The 15,408-nt window shown below is 39.8% G+C and overlaps 1 protein-coding gene across 2 annotated transcripts in view; it reads left to right on the forward strand.

The window, feature by feature from the left end:
* GPR176 (G protein-coupled receptor 176) overlaps positions 1–15,408 on the forward strand; it is a 97,699-nt gene that overhangs the window by 18,090 nt on the left and 64,201 nt on the right. The gene's annotated exons all lie outside the window — the stretch shown is intronic.

Here is a 15,408-nt window from a genome sequence, read left to right on the forward strand (position 1 = left end):
GACATGAGGTCGTGCAGTCGATATTTTTAGTGAACACTGTAGGTGATTTTAATGCAAGTGCTTCACATTGGAGCATTGATAAGGGATGGCCTGACCAACTTCTTAGTGTCTATGGAGATGACAGGCAGGCATCAGGGACGGTCCCAGGTCATAGCTGGGGAGTCAAACAGTGAGGGGAGGTGTCAGAAGGAAGGGAATTGAGAAAGCTGTTTATTTAAGATAAGTGAGCAGGTTATCAGAAGAGTTTTTATTTCATCCCAGGGGAGTAATGGCATTGCCTGCAGCTAACTTATTGTTGCAACCAGAATGGTTGAGATGGAGAGGAAGGAGGAATTTAACACATTGACTGCCACACTAGAAAAAATTTTTTTTCCTTGGGACCACAGTGTTTCATTATGAAAATATAATTAAAACTTTGAAAACAAAATGATCATTTCTAATTTAATGAAAAATTTGTTTTTTTATTGTTTTCTGTGCATGAGTTACGTGCAACTCATGCAGTGCTAGAACAATTTTTGCACTGCATGCCACTTGAGTTGTATGTGACTCATGACATACTTATTGAATTTGTTTCAGAGAATTTAGTCTTCATGTGCTTCATGAGGGCTCAAAACTATGGTGAGTTAAATACAACTCACATGGCAGGTAATGTGTTAATTTTGGGGTTATTGGTACCAGTTCTCCCCATCTTTTAATAACTAGTGGTGCTTAAGGTCTGAAGGTAATATGGAGAAAATAGAGACCCTAATATGATTAGGCAGGGCCACTTCTCAAATCTGACTTGAAGAAATTTACCTCAAAATTTTATGAATAAGATCATTGAATTTCCTACTTCTGCCTCTGCCAACCATTTCCATATCAATCCATATTCTAGAAGTAATAACTATATTATTTATTCAAAAAAGGCCAGAGGGGAATTCTGACATTTGCCTTTTGGGATATATCTTGTTATGGGGGCAGCTTGGGGTTATGTGCCTACTCCCGACGATCTCCGGGGGCTTGTTCTCTGCCTTGAAACCTAGTATCTCAGCATGGAAGACCAGCTGGAATACTCGGCTGTCAGAAACATGATAGAGCTGTCTGAAGCTACATAAATTGGAAAACACTAAGTCATTATTCTACTTGTTCTTGGCAGAATTTTTTTAAATTCACGAAATTTTCACTGAAATAGAAGTGAAAAGCTCAGGTAATGTGCACCATCTTGGGGGACCCATCATTCACCACTCCTAGCGTGTTGGGCTCCTCTCCCTTTTGGCCATTTCAGCCGTGCTGTGTTCTACCTTCTTCTAGGACTGTTGTCAAAGGTCATTTTCAGCTGGGCACAGAAGAAAACAGAGGGGCAAGTGGGTGATCAGAAGGAACAATTAAGGGCTATTTGGCTTTGGGGAGAATTGTAACTGATTTAGCATGCAAATCCCTTGTTAGAATAGGACAACAAGGGAGTATGTGGGCAGCTTTAAAAGTACACTCCACTTTGGTTTGTTCTGCTTATCAGGCCTTTTTACTGTTAATATCAGGCATCTTTAATTTTGACTAAATTTAATTTTAATGAACACTCTAGGTGATTTGAATGAACACGCTAGGTTGTTTGTATACTGTTTCAAGACATGAATACAAAAGCTAGTTTAAATCTCCACTGCCACCTTTTAATCTTAACATGAGTCCTGTGTTGTTGGGGAGTGAGCAATGTAGGTTTAACTGCATGCACATATTATCCTATTGACTTTGCGTTAACTTCATTATGTTGATTCATATTGAATTTAACCTTTACTAATGCTCCTAAGCCTTTATTTCGTGTACTGCTGTTATTACTTCTTTTTCACCATTCTTGTCTTTGTTCAATTTAGGGGCCCAGATTAGTGCTTTAACAGTATCATTTTAACTTATCTAAATTTTATCATTTTAATCTACCTAGATTTTACTAAAATGTTTTACTTTTTTGTATCAGCATGCTAATTTTGGGGGGACTTGATTTTATCATGTAATATTATTGCTCTCAGTGACACTACTTATGTATCTTTTAAATTTCATCTAAATTATCAATAAAAAAAGAGTTCAGTGGTCAGGAAGAGAAGGTTGGAGATCTTGCCACTGGAGTTACTCTAGGTTGATTTTAATTCACTAGTCAAAAGCATTTTGGGGCCGGGCGCGGTGGCTCACGCCTGTTATCCTAGCACTCTGGGAGGCCGAGGTGGGCGGATCGTTTGAGCTCAGGAGTTCGAGACCAGCCTGAGCAAGAGCGAGACCCCATCTCTACTAAAAATAGAAAGAAATTATATGGACAGCTAAAAATATATATACAAAAAATTAGCCGGGCATGGTGGTGCATGCCTGTAGTCCCAACTACTCGGGAGGCTGAGAGAGGAGGATCGCTTGAGCCCAGGAGTTTGAGGTTGCTGTGAGCTAGGCTGACGCCACGGCACTCACTCTAGCCTGGGCAACAGAGTGAGACTCTGTCTCAAAAAAAAAAAAAAAAAAAAAAAAAAGCATTTTGGAATAGTTGTTAAACCAATTATGAATGTGTTAAATAGACCTGTAATATCATCTAGCTCATATTTCTTTATCTTGATCGATCTTGTCAAAGTTTTGATATGTCTTGTCAGATACTTTAGTGAAAGCCAGATGCACTATGTTTACTGCATCTCTTAGGCTTACTGATATAAGACAATAAGGAGAATCTACATGATTTATTCTTAGTGCATCCATGCTGGGCTCCTAATGATTACTTCTTGCCTTCCTGTCAATAATTTATTCTAGCATCAGTTGACCTATAGGAATTTTGCTGTGTTTTTCTTCTTCCCCTTTTCTTTGTCTCCAGGCTTCCAGTTCCTTTCTTATTTCCTATAATTCCTTAAAGCTCTACTGAGCTGGTCCAGAATAGTGCTTCTCAAACTTCAATGTGCGAATGAATTTGCCATGGATCTTGTCACAATGCAGGTTCTGATTCAGGAGATCTGGGATGGACTCTGAGATTCTGCATTCCCAAAAAACTTCTAAGCTGATGTTGACACTGTTGGTCCACAGACTACCCTTTGACTAGCTAGGGACTAGAAGACCTGGTGTTCTAGATAGGAGATCTAGATTTGAGTGGTCCTCTAGAACAGGAAGGAGGTCTCTGGTGGGTAATAATCTCAAGTTCTTATTCCCACACTTAAAAACTCACCAGCATCCTTATCCTCCAATAGGTATCTCCCTCACTCTCTCATCTTTGTGGCTCCTCTGTGGTCCCTTTCCCCCACCCGCATAGTGCCTTTCTTCTTTCTTCCTTTCACAGTCATGCTTCTTGCAAGGACAGCCTTAAATTTTATGCTTCTACTGTATCCTCTCCCTTCCCCCCATTACTTTGCAGTCAACGACTCTGATCACGTGATTCTCCTGTTTGAAACCCTGCCCCGGCTCCCCATTCCCTCTTGCTCCTGGTAGTGACATCCTGACCAGCCTCCTGTTTCCCTCTCCAGCTCATCTCTATACGCTCCAGGAGTTCCAAAATACAGCTGGCTCCCAGGGCACACTATTCTCTTTCCAGTCTCCTTGCTTTAGCTTTAGCTATTCCTCTGTTCATAAAAGCTCTTCTCTGACTTATTCATCTGGCTAACTCCTTTTATTCTTCAGAAATTCCTTTTATTCTCTGTCTCCCCTTAGAAACCTATGTTCCTATCTTTGCTTATATTTATGTTTGCATAATTCTAGAATGATTGAAAGGAGGGGTACCAGAGCTTTCGGCTACAGTGTAACTATGGAAGTATTGTAAGGAGGTGTTATCTTGACATGGTGGTAGTCAATCTTATTGAAGGGTTTTATGGACATGAAGTTACTTGGCAAAGCTGCTGTAAATCTTGTTTGAAAAAAAAGGGAACTTAACCATCTTTCTGTAAATGAAGCGGAAGAAGAATATTTTTAATTACTTTATCATTGTATGAGTTAACCTAGCTGACCTATACAATATTCGTTGACATGATAGCTTCATGGGAATGAAGCAATAAAGTAAAGATAATGTTTTATTAGATGAAAATATTTTCACTAATGTGGCCCACAGAGCCGGTGAGGAATGGTAAGGTTTTCAGATGATAACTCAGAACTTTGACAACATTTTGCGTTGGCCACCTCTGGGGGAAGTGACAGACAGAGTCACTTGCTGGCTTAGAGAGTAGCTTCATGCAAATCACTGACCTAATTGGGTTTTTCTCAGCACTAATAGGGAACAGAGATGGAGAGCTTCCTGAAAAGATACAGACACTGAGGTCTTGTTGGATTATTAGCTGATTATTCAAGCTAAAGAGGCTCAGGACCTGCAGTAAATTAAATTAAGTTCAAAAGAAACTAGGCTATGGCCAAATAAAAAATTTTAATAAAATTTAAAGATATTTCTCATAGCTGTGGTCATGATCTCTCAGGCAACAAATGCAATTTGCTATCAGATGCATCATTGCTATGGCACTTGCAGATGGGAGAAGGGATGGTGAAAGGTGGAGACTTAAAACTTTATTCCCCTTAATGTGTGTGTTTCTGAGACAAGTCTTAATCTCTTGTACACAATAGATATTTTGTAAATGTGTATATAAATATAAATTATGTGAAATATGTAAAATTAAATGAAAGAGATACCTTTGCTTTTATCAAGGAACTATTCTTTTTAGTGTAGTTTTGTGCCTGCTGTTTCACGTTGTGGCCTAGATTCCTGTGGCTATAGAGAAAGTCTTGCAGAAGAGAACAAGAATTGTCAGCCTCATTAAAGATATAGCATTGATATAATTTCTTCTTCCCCAGGGACATGGAGCTGTTGCTGAATTATTTTCTAGCTGAATTGCCTGGAGTGGGAGCTCTGGCCTGTTTTCTTTTTACTGATTTCCTGGGCAAGCCTGTCTCTGGGTAATGACTCTCTCGGTTTGTGTTGCCTTTCAGTACATTTATTCAAACTGAACTCTGCCTCTGGTGGCTTGTACCAGAAAGCCAAGAACTCACAGCCAGAGATAGAAGCAATATCTTAAGTTGTGAAAGCTCATAGTCATAATAGTCTGTTTTGTGAAAAAATAGTTGATCATGCCAAACCTATTCCTCTTTTTGTTTTTTTAAGAGATGAGGAGGATTATCAGGGGGTGTCCCTATGTTGCCCAGGCTAGTGTCTAACTCCTGGGCTCAAGCAATCCTCCCACCTCAGCCTTCACAGTTGCTGGGATTACAGTCATGTGCCACTGTGCCTGGTTTATTCTACTTTTGAGTATAATGTTCCTGGGATAAAACACAACTTTACATAAGACCCCTGTGAGATAGTGGACCATAGGGATCCGGAATCAGATGGCTCTGGGTTTAAGTCCTGGTTCTGCCACTTGCTAGTATTTTGTCCTTGGACCAGCTTTTATTATTTTTAAAGTAATGTTTTTCTTACTGTAAAATAGTAGAGAATTTAGAAAACATAGAAAGTTACAAAGAAGAAAAGAATAAATATTCACATAATCCATGAGCATTTTCTCTTATCATTAAACATTCTTTACAAGTACCATTTCATACATTTATATGATTTTTTATTATTTAGCCATTTAACCATTCTTATATTTTTGAACATCAAGGGTATTTCTTGGTTACACAATGATAAATAGTGTTGTGATGAATATCTTTTAATTAAAAAAAATTATTTGTTCAAGGATAGTTTCCTAGGAAGGGTGTTAAAGTTTTGTTGGTACATTTTTAGCATTTGCTTTTGAAGCTCTTGATATCTGAGAGTTCTTCAGACTTTTCTTGGCGAGACAGGGTCTTGCTCTGTCCCCAGGCTGAAGTACAGAGATGTGATCATAGCTCACTGCAAACTCAAAGTCCTGGACTCAAGTGATCCTCCCACCTCAGCTTCCTGAGTACCTGGGACTATAGGCATGTTGCCGCCATACTGGGCTAATTTAAAAAAAATTTTTTTTTAGAAAGGGGGATCTTGCTGTGTTGCCCAGGATGGTCTTGAAATCCTGGCCTCAAGTTTTCCTCCCATCTCAGCTTCCCAAAGTGCTGGGATTACAGGTGTGAGCCACCATGCATGGCCCCAAAAGACTTTGATAGTTTGTAGTTTTATCGAGAATTGTAGAAGAGTAGAGGATAAGTAATTTAACTGAGCTTCACTTTTCTTATCTATTTGCATTATAATGTTGGGAGGATATGGGCTAACATAGAGCCCCTAGCACAGTGACTGGCAAATAATTTTAATGTCTTTAGTGTGTAATATATTCATTGTCCATAACATATCATGAAGTGCTCTGTCACTTCCATTATCCATTTAAAAAGAAAGGAAAAAGGAAAATAAACTTTTACAGAGTTATTGTATGTTCTGATGTAGAACTTGTATGTGTAGATATGTAGCCTAATGGTTTTTTTTTTTTTTAAAGCTGCCTCTTAAAATAAACATATGTATGAAAGTAAGAAGTAGAGGGAAAAGACAGTGTGGTATTTATTGAAAATATTTCTTTTGAATTAATAAACAAATTAAGCAGGAAATTATTGCAGTCCATTAAAAGCTTGGCCCAGCTAACCATTGAATTTATGCTGGTCTTAATATAGTATCAAAGCTTATAATTCACAACTGCTTGAATTTAATGTGTGTTTCCATTGTATGTGCGTTGACTGATGGGAGAAGCAAGAGAAGCAGAGAATGATCACTATTCTTGATACCTCAAATTGTCATTGTTAATTAATATAATTTGAGGACTGTGAGCCACCTCAAAAGAAGGCATAAAATGGTAATTTTAATAAATAAAACAGGAAATAACAAAACACGTATCTTGCTTTTTCCAATTCTACGAATTCTATAGCACACACCGTGACTGCATTTGCTTCCTAGGGCTGCTGTAACAAATCACCACAAAACAAATGACTTAAAACAACAGAAATTTAATGTCACAGTCCAAGAGGCCATAAGTCTGAAATCAAAGTACAGCAGGGTTGGTTCCTTCTGAAGGCTCTGGGGTGGGGAGAATCTGTTTCATGCCTCTGTCCTGACTTTTGATGGTTGCCTGAGATCCTTGGCCTTCCATGACTTATAGCTGAATCACTTCAGTCTCTGTCTCTGTGGTCACACAGCCTTCAACCATATGTCTCCATTGTCACTGTGTATCCTCTTCCCTTCCTATAAAGAAGGTCCCTCCCAAATCCAAAGTGACCTCATCTTGACTTGATTGCATCTGCAAAGACCATATTTCTAAATAAGGTCATATTCACAGCTGGCCAGGGGAGGTATGAAGTAGGGGAGGGGTTAGTACTTGAACATATCTTTTTGGAGGACAGTTCGACTCACTACAATGGCAAACTCACCAGGTTCAAATAGAAACTCATGATCCCTCCTTCCTCCTCATCCTTGGCTATCTTCTCTAACCTTAACTTACTGAGTCATATTACTTATCACTGACTTCCCATTGCCTACTATATTTGGTTTAAGTTTTTCTGCTTGGCTCTAACCTACTTATCCAAGATGAGTTCTTGTTGTAAGAACTTTTTCTTCCTAACCTTGAATCTTATTCTCTCTTTTTGCTTTCACCACTGGATACAAGGCCTTTTTTCTTCACCAAAGTAAATCTTATTCCTAAGGGCAGGATGCTTTATACTTTCTCTTTCTCCTATAGCATCTAGCACAGTGTATGCTCAATAAATATTTTAATTAATTTTCTGATAAAGTAGGAGGATATAGATTATGGATTGGAAAGAAAATTAATAATTATTTCATGTGCTTGAATCTCAAAACTCAAGTTGCTTGAGAATTGGTCTGTCTAGATAGCTTAAATTATTCAAATAGGCTAATGTTTTTTGTTTTAAAAATTTCAACCTGGAGTATCAACATTGTATTTTAGTCTCATTCTGGTGCTAGCCTATTTTGGCTCTAAAATAGCATGAGCAGATGCTCCTGGCATATCAGTTACTCTACAGGAAGTTTTTTGATTTATTGCCAATAAATCAAATCTTCGTGTCTGGAAGATAATTTCTTAGTGGCGTAATATCTAAAAGCATAGATGAAACCAGCTTTGTAGGTTTTCAAAAAAATCTTTATTATCATCATTGTTATTATACATAGCTGGAAAAGATTTAAGGGGTTTTTCTAATCCAGTCTTCTACCTCTTCAAAAAGAAGGAGTAAGGAAACACTGACTGCTTCCTCCCCCTTGGGTTCTGTCTCATTGTACGCAACTGCACAATTATAAATTTAAAGGGACATATACTGGGATGCCAGATTTAGTCTGTGGCCCTATGAAGGTCTAGTCAAGCCCAACTCATCCGTAGTCTGGTGGACTTCTGCTCCAATTCATGTTTCTCACCATTCATTTCCAGGCCCAGACCTGTTAACGGGGTGGTGAGAAGATTTATTTTTCTGGTTTTTCATGGGCGCAGGAGTAGGAGTCAGTAGAGTTTCTTTTGTCTGGGTGACATTGAACACTTGTGTATGTGTGGTGTTTGTAGCTAGAATGAGTAAATATTTGCCAAGCAAATAGACTGGCACCTAGTATATGCTATAAACCTGTTTGAAAATAAAATAAAAAGTTTAATTTGTAGTCCAAATCTAAGTATACGATTCCATACTGCTCAATTCAAAAGGGCTGCTCTAAGTATCTCCACAGGCTCTCAGTGGACGGGGCCTGGGGCTCATCTCAGTCTTCCATTCATCCCTGCTGCCAGACAGTTGTCTTTGCTCAGTTAATTTTCATTAACTGTAACTTCCGGCAAATGGAAAATGTCCTCACAGAGGAGCCCGTTCAGTTTTCGGCGCAGTCTTTTCTAGAGTGACCTGCAAAAAACCTGAATCAGAAAAATTGGTGTGAATTGATATTTTTACAAAATAAGTTGACAAATTCTACTTTATTTTCTAGATTGGAGCTACCAAAAGCCGAGCTTAATTGTTTCTTGCCTTTATGTTCATAGAAAAGAGATGTTTTGAGTCTTAAGGGCAGTGGTGTGTTGGTAAATGTCTAACAATGGGCTCTCTCTAAGAAAACAGCCCAGATTTGTATTGTTTGTGATTTTCAAAGTGGAGATACTTTCGTCATGGCCAATTTCAAGCTTCCAGTGTGACCTCCCTGCAGTGGAGTTGGGTAGGGATGTGGGAGCAGGCTCCAGCACGTGTCTGCAAGAGGCCTGGTTATGGTAGACAGAGGACAAGAGGGATGTACCTTGGGCCCAGCCCTTGGAGAGGCTGCGGAGATGCTGAGAATAGCTCTTCTTGGTGTTGTCATTTGTCCATTCATTCATTCTACAAATATTTATCAAGCACCTGCAATATGCCCAGCACTGCTCCAGGTACTGGGGATATAGTAGGGAACCAAATAAAGTCCTTGGCCTCAAGAAGCTTCCATCCCACTGAAAGGTATTGAGAAATTTCAAATCTCAGCTTCTTGGGAACTTAGCATTCTCATTTTGGGGGACAATTAGAGTCAAGGTCCCATAGCACTTTATTAAATGAAGAAAGTAGCATGGGCTCATTTTAGTTTTCCTGGATGTAAACCAGGGATTATGGAGGAGGAGGTAGAATTGCCCTCTGAATTGTCTCCCTCCTGGAGTCACAGAGACTGCACCCTTGCAGTGCCAGCAGCATTGGTAGTGTGCACACCTTGGGGTGGAAACTGAAGAGCAGAGAAGGGTTTTGCTTGGAGTTCTAGTTCCCTAACTAATGCTGAGGAGGTGACCGTTGGTTGCAAACCATTACCTGTCTCATTAAAAGTTATGACACCTGGATGCTTACAGAATGGATAAGCTTCTGAAACTGAAATCATGTCTGAGAATCATGGAAGTCACATCCTCAAAAGGGTAGCAAAGAGTTTAGTCAGGCTACTCTGATGTCAGAGCTCCAGAGAGAGGGGTGACTTATACATTGCAAGGGAGGAACAATACTTTTCTCTTTAACTTTCTGAGTTCTCAGCTGGGACCCCTATAACCAAAGACAGGTTAACAAGAGAAAACAAACAAGTTTATTAACCTGTACGTCTCATATATACATTGGAAATAACTAGAGAAATGAGTAAACCTCCAAGAGGTAGCTTAGTACTCTGACATAACACAGCATCTTCAACAAAGAACAATACATTTTTTAGAAAAGTGACAAGACAAAGGAAAAGGACCAGCAGTCTCTAGGGGCAGCAAATTGTGGGAAGGTACAAATACACAGGCAACTCACGGCAGATAAAGGATAGTTAGCAGGGGGAAAGGCGGTACATGGGCAATGTATGTAACCTGCAATTCTGTATCCCCCATAACAATAAGATGAAATAAAAAAAAAAAAAAAAAAAAAAAAAAGGATAGTTAGCAAAGTCTGCTGTGTAGATTCCTCTGGTGCCCTCTCCAGGCTTGATAAGGATCTAAAGTCAACTCCAGAGATCAGCCTTTGTCCTTCCCGGTAGAGAGGGGAGGAGGGACAATGTTAATTTACATCCTGCTTTTAGGCAAATAGCAGAGGGCAGAGAGCTTTCCCTGTATCTGTTGCTTCTCAGTTGGCTTCAACTCCAAATAATCCTTATGCCAAAGTGGCATATTTGGCATGGCATATTCTGCTACCCTTCAACACACTGCTTTGGAAGAGGATTTAGGATTCTCAGTGCGGAATCTCAGATCTTTCCTGATGAAAGTCACTGTGCCAGGCTTACTAATAGGTGGTGCAATTTGAGGGAATGAGATTTTCCTCTAGGGCGGTAGGTCCTCTGGAAACTCAAAAGCAGAGAGAAGACAGGTTTTTTTTTTTTTGAAATTAACTATTGGATGCTGCATAAGTCCTGGTCAGGGTTGCAGGCTCTCCAGGGCCCCTGCTCTGCTGTTTTTTTTACCTGCTGAGTGAATGATTCATTTGGACACAGTGTCTATGATGCTGCTGCCTTACTCAAGGTCACCATTCCAGTAAAGGTGGAAGATGGATCATTCACCTCTTTGAGTTTCTCTGCAATATGCATTGCTCCATTCATGCCCAGGCCACCTTGATCTTCCTTGGTAGCAAGGACACACATATTCGTCATGCTGATTTGGAATTAATTTCTTGAGGGTGCTGCTTTCAACCACATGAAGAAAACCTATGCCCCTTTCTGGTATTAAGATACCTCCCAGTTGCCTGGGAAAGGCCAGTGTGTCTCCAAGCATGGGTTTTGGGTTACCTGCACCAGAACCACCTTCCTGTGCTTGTTAAAAGTACCCATTCCTGGGATGGATTCCAAATCTAATGGACCAGAGCCTCTGCAGTGGGGCTTAGGAATTTGCATTTTTAATAAGTTTCTCAGATGATTCATAGGCACACAAAAATTTGAGGACCACTGCTTTAGACTCACAGAATATTAGAGAGAGAATAATCTCAGAGGTCCCCTGGGCTCCCCACCTGTTTCCCATTGGGACAAACGCAGCCTGCCTGATGGGGAAAGGTTTGTAGCCTAATTTTCCCATTTAAATAAGGATAGCCACATAATCTGGTAGGTCAGTAAGGACAAAGCCCCTTTCCAAAGGTCACCATTATGTGACACCTTGCTGCTAGCACGCCTGGGTCAATTAGTCATTACAGTTGAAAGTGAACATAATTAATTACTGGTATTTCATTTTTAGCTGCTAATGTTTGATTCTATTAACATTATAGTACGAAACCCCAGCATTCATAACAATTGAGCAAGGAGAACAGTATGAGTAGACACTTTCTGTGCCCTTGACCCATTCTTTGTCACTCTAATATTGTGTGCCAAGAGGGGTTCTCTCAAGTTATTAATCAAAATTTTAAAATCAGTCTCCACACTTAGATGTTTCTGAGCATTTGGCCCACTATTGAAGGAAAAGCAACAGCACAGATCTCTTTAACATGGTGCACTGCTGTAATTTTATAGATGGGACAATCAAGATGGGATGAAGTGACTTGTGCAGACATGTCAGGGCTGGAACAAGGCTCCAGGTCTTTCTGCCTGCAGGTGAATGTTCTTTCCTTCACTGAGCTGCCATGCGACAGGAGGGAAGCGTCCCTGTAAAATTCCCTGTTGAGTCTTACAGTTCTTAGCAGACAAAATCCAATATTCTCATTTCCAAAGATGCATATTGTTTAGTGTTCCCCTGTGAAAGCAGGGAAATCGTGTTGAATTGTCTATTCAGTATGAGATTTGGAGAAATTGTGTCTTCTTCTCCGTGTCTTGTTCTACATCACTTTTTGGAGAGGGACAGAGCATGGCTGGAACAATCTAGGCCGAGGGACTGCCCTCAGTGCCTGTGAGGGCAGATGTGCTGTAATTATCAAGTCCTGTGATAATTGTGCCACAGTTAATTAATTGGAAGACTTGTCTCTAATTTACTTTGGAGACCTGCAGGTGATCTAATTAATGGGTTGGAGCAAGGAGGTAGGCGATGGGTTTGTTTCTATTTTGCATTCCCATTCTTCCTTCTTACATGCACACTCTCTACCTGATTTGTTTTGGAGATCATCCTGGCCTTTAAAAAGAGCACAGACGGGCCGGGCGTGGTGGCTCATGCCGGTAATCCTAGCACTTTGGGAGGCCCAGGCAGGCAGATCGTTTGAGACCAGCCTGAGCAAGAGCAAGACCCCGTCTCTACTAAAAAAATAGAAAGAAATTAGCTGGACAACTAAAAATATATATAAAAAATTAGCCGGGCATGGTGGTGCATGCCTGTAGTCCCAGCTACTTGGGAGGCTGAGGCAGAAGGATTGCTTGAGCCCCGGAGTTTGAGGTTGCTGTGAGCTAGGCTGACACCATGGCACTCTAGCCCGGGCAACAGAGTGAGACTGTCTCAAAAAAATAAAAAATAAAAAAATAAAAAGAGCACAGACATATTTCTTACTGTGGAATCAGCAGGAAGAACATTCTATCAAACACAGCAGTGCTAGAGGGTTTGCTTGGTTCCCTCAGAGGATGCTGATGAGCTGGCAGATCTCTATGTCTTCTTTTCAAATGGTCTTTGTGATTGTTGCTAAAGTAATGTTTTCTAGAGTGTGCAGTCAATCCTTCAGGGGGGCAGGAACAACAGATGTCAGTGGTGGAGAGTAAGTTTGATGGTAAAGGATCAGGAACTTAGAGCTATTTCTTAGAGGGAACAAAAAAACCTGATGTTGGTAGACAGTTTGAGGTTTGAGTCGATGGTTTTTGACTTGTGGGACTTGAGCAAAAACTTAAAATGTCCTCGTAGGCAGCCACTGCTCGTTGCCTATTCAATATCCATGCTTTTATTCCTTATTAGAGGACACTGATTTTGTTCAGGGCAGTAGTGTGCCCAGACAAAAATACCTTCCAGACTTCTTTGCAGGTAGGGGTGGCTGTGTCACTCTTGTCTGACCTGTGAGTTGTAAGTGGAAGTTTGCTGGGTGGAGCTCTGGAATGCCATTTTTCCTGGTAAAAAGGAAAACCTTGGGCATGCCTTTTGCCCTTGCCCTTGATCCTTCCCCTTTCTGTGTGGCAAACGGATGCAACATGTAGGGATTGAATAACCACCCTGCAACTATGAGAACACAAACTATGTGCTAAGAATGGCAGAGTAGGAAGTTAGAAGTCTGGGTCCTTGCCGTAAGGACTTCTTTGAGCAGCTGCCCCAGCCCTCTTCTGGAATTTGGGTTACATGAGATAAACAACCTTTATTAGTTTAAGCCATTGTAGTTAGATTTCTGATACATAAAGTTAAATACAAACTTGGCAAATTGCTAGTGAGGTGGTCCTTATGCAAGGTGTATGTAATTATAGTATATTCCAGTGGACAGTTCAACTTATTATATAGAGTTGGAAATTTTACATATAGAGAGATTCTCGTATCTGTTAGGCTTGCTTTGTTGGAAATTATAGGACACCAAGATACAGAAACTTGCAAAACGTTCTACCTACGGCAGTGCAAAATCAGGTGTTATCGGCATTGTTTGCAGCCCTTCACTGACAGATGATTATGTCAAAAGTCAGAGCACTCAGGAGCCAACAATTTAGTGTGACTCCCTTGTTTTGAGGGAATGGGTCCAGAGGGATTTGCCTACATCCCATGAAGAAGCTCTGTGCATACGACCTGGTGACTGCTTCCAAGAGAAAGTGTTGGACCTCTTTTCCTCCTGGGGCAGAGATACTGGTCCGGGATCATGTCCAGCCATCGATCCGTTATCTTATTTGAGGCAGTTCCATTGAGCAGGCTTTCTCTAATGGATTCATTAAGCAGCAAATAACCATATTTCCAAACAAAGATTTATCATAGGAATTTTGCAACCATTACATGTTCTCTTTTTTTGTTGCTATGTGTATAATATATCTTCTGGATCTTACTGTTACTTATATAAGAAAAATAGATAATAATAGATTGCTAATTCCATTTGCTTATGAGAAGAAAGGAAAATAATCACATGGTGAATGTTTCAGGACGTTTAGGCCCATGAGGAGGAAAATTGCCCAAGGATCACATAGAATATTGTAGACAGTGTTCATTTATAAGCCATCCTGGTGTTTCTCAAACGTTTAGCAACTACAGACCACCTAGAGGGTGCTTCATGTATGAGTAGATCATAATTTGAGGTAAATATAAAAAATTAAAAAAAATTGATAATGAAAAACATGTTTGATAATGGGGCTAGGATATGTTTATGTCTTTCCTTGATGGTGATGATGGTTTCACTCTGAATTGTGTACATTCAATATGTGCAGCTTTTTTCATGTCACTCATACCTCAACAAAGTGTTTTTATTAAAAAGCATGCATGAAAAATTAACATAAATGTTTCTCATATCAGTTGAAAGAAATATTAATTACAATTTCTAAATAAAATATCTAATATTTAGCTAGATATTGGGTTCCATATCCAATGTTTCTTTTCTTCTTCATTATTTTACTAAAATAGAAAATACTTCATAATTAGAGTCTGTCAGGAATGGCAGTAAATATGTGATGACTCCATCAGTTTGGGAAGTTTGGATAATTCAGATTGAAGCTGTGTCTAAAAACAATAGCAAGATTGTCATCTAAAGACCAGAGTCAGGGTTTCATCAGATACTAAGTCTATGAGCACATCTCCCTCAAACTCACTGTCCAGTCTTCTCAAAGAATCTCCGTACTTATCCTCAATGTTCAGCATAAACATATATTGGTCCCACATGAGAGGATCAGGAATATCAAGATACTGCATTGCTGACATTTGCCACTTGAAACCACAGAACAGTCCCTTCCTGACATTATCTTTGCAAAATAGAAACGCTTTAGTCTTATTCCTCATTTCCAAAGTTTGCATGAACATTCTTGACAGCCAGGGTACTTCTCATCAGTCTAACACCCTCTGGCCATTTCTTTGCAGAACATTCTGAGAACACAGATACTTAGTAGCTGTGATTTGATTATATTCACATTTTAAACTATTTTCTACAATGTTGCATTAGGATTAGGAGCCATATTGTTGTGTGTCATCTGTTTAGGTTAATAAAGAAATGAGGGTTTTGGCATAAAGGTAAAACTTTTATTTG

The sequence above is a fragment of the Eulemur rufifrons genome, chromosome 2 (genome assembly GCF_041146395.1).
Source record: "Eulemur rufifrons isolate Redbay chromosome 2, OSU_ERuf_1, whole genome shotgun sequence".
Lineage (NCBI taxonomy): Eukaryota > Metazoa > Chordata > Mammalia > Primates > Lemuridae > Eulemur > Eulemur rufifrons.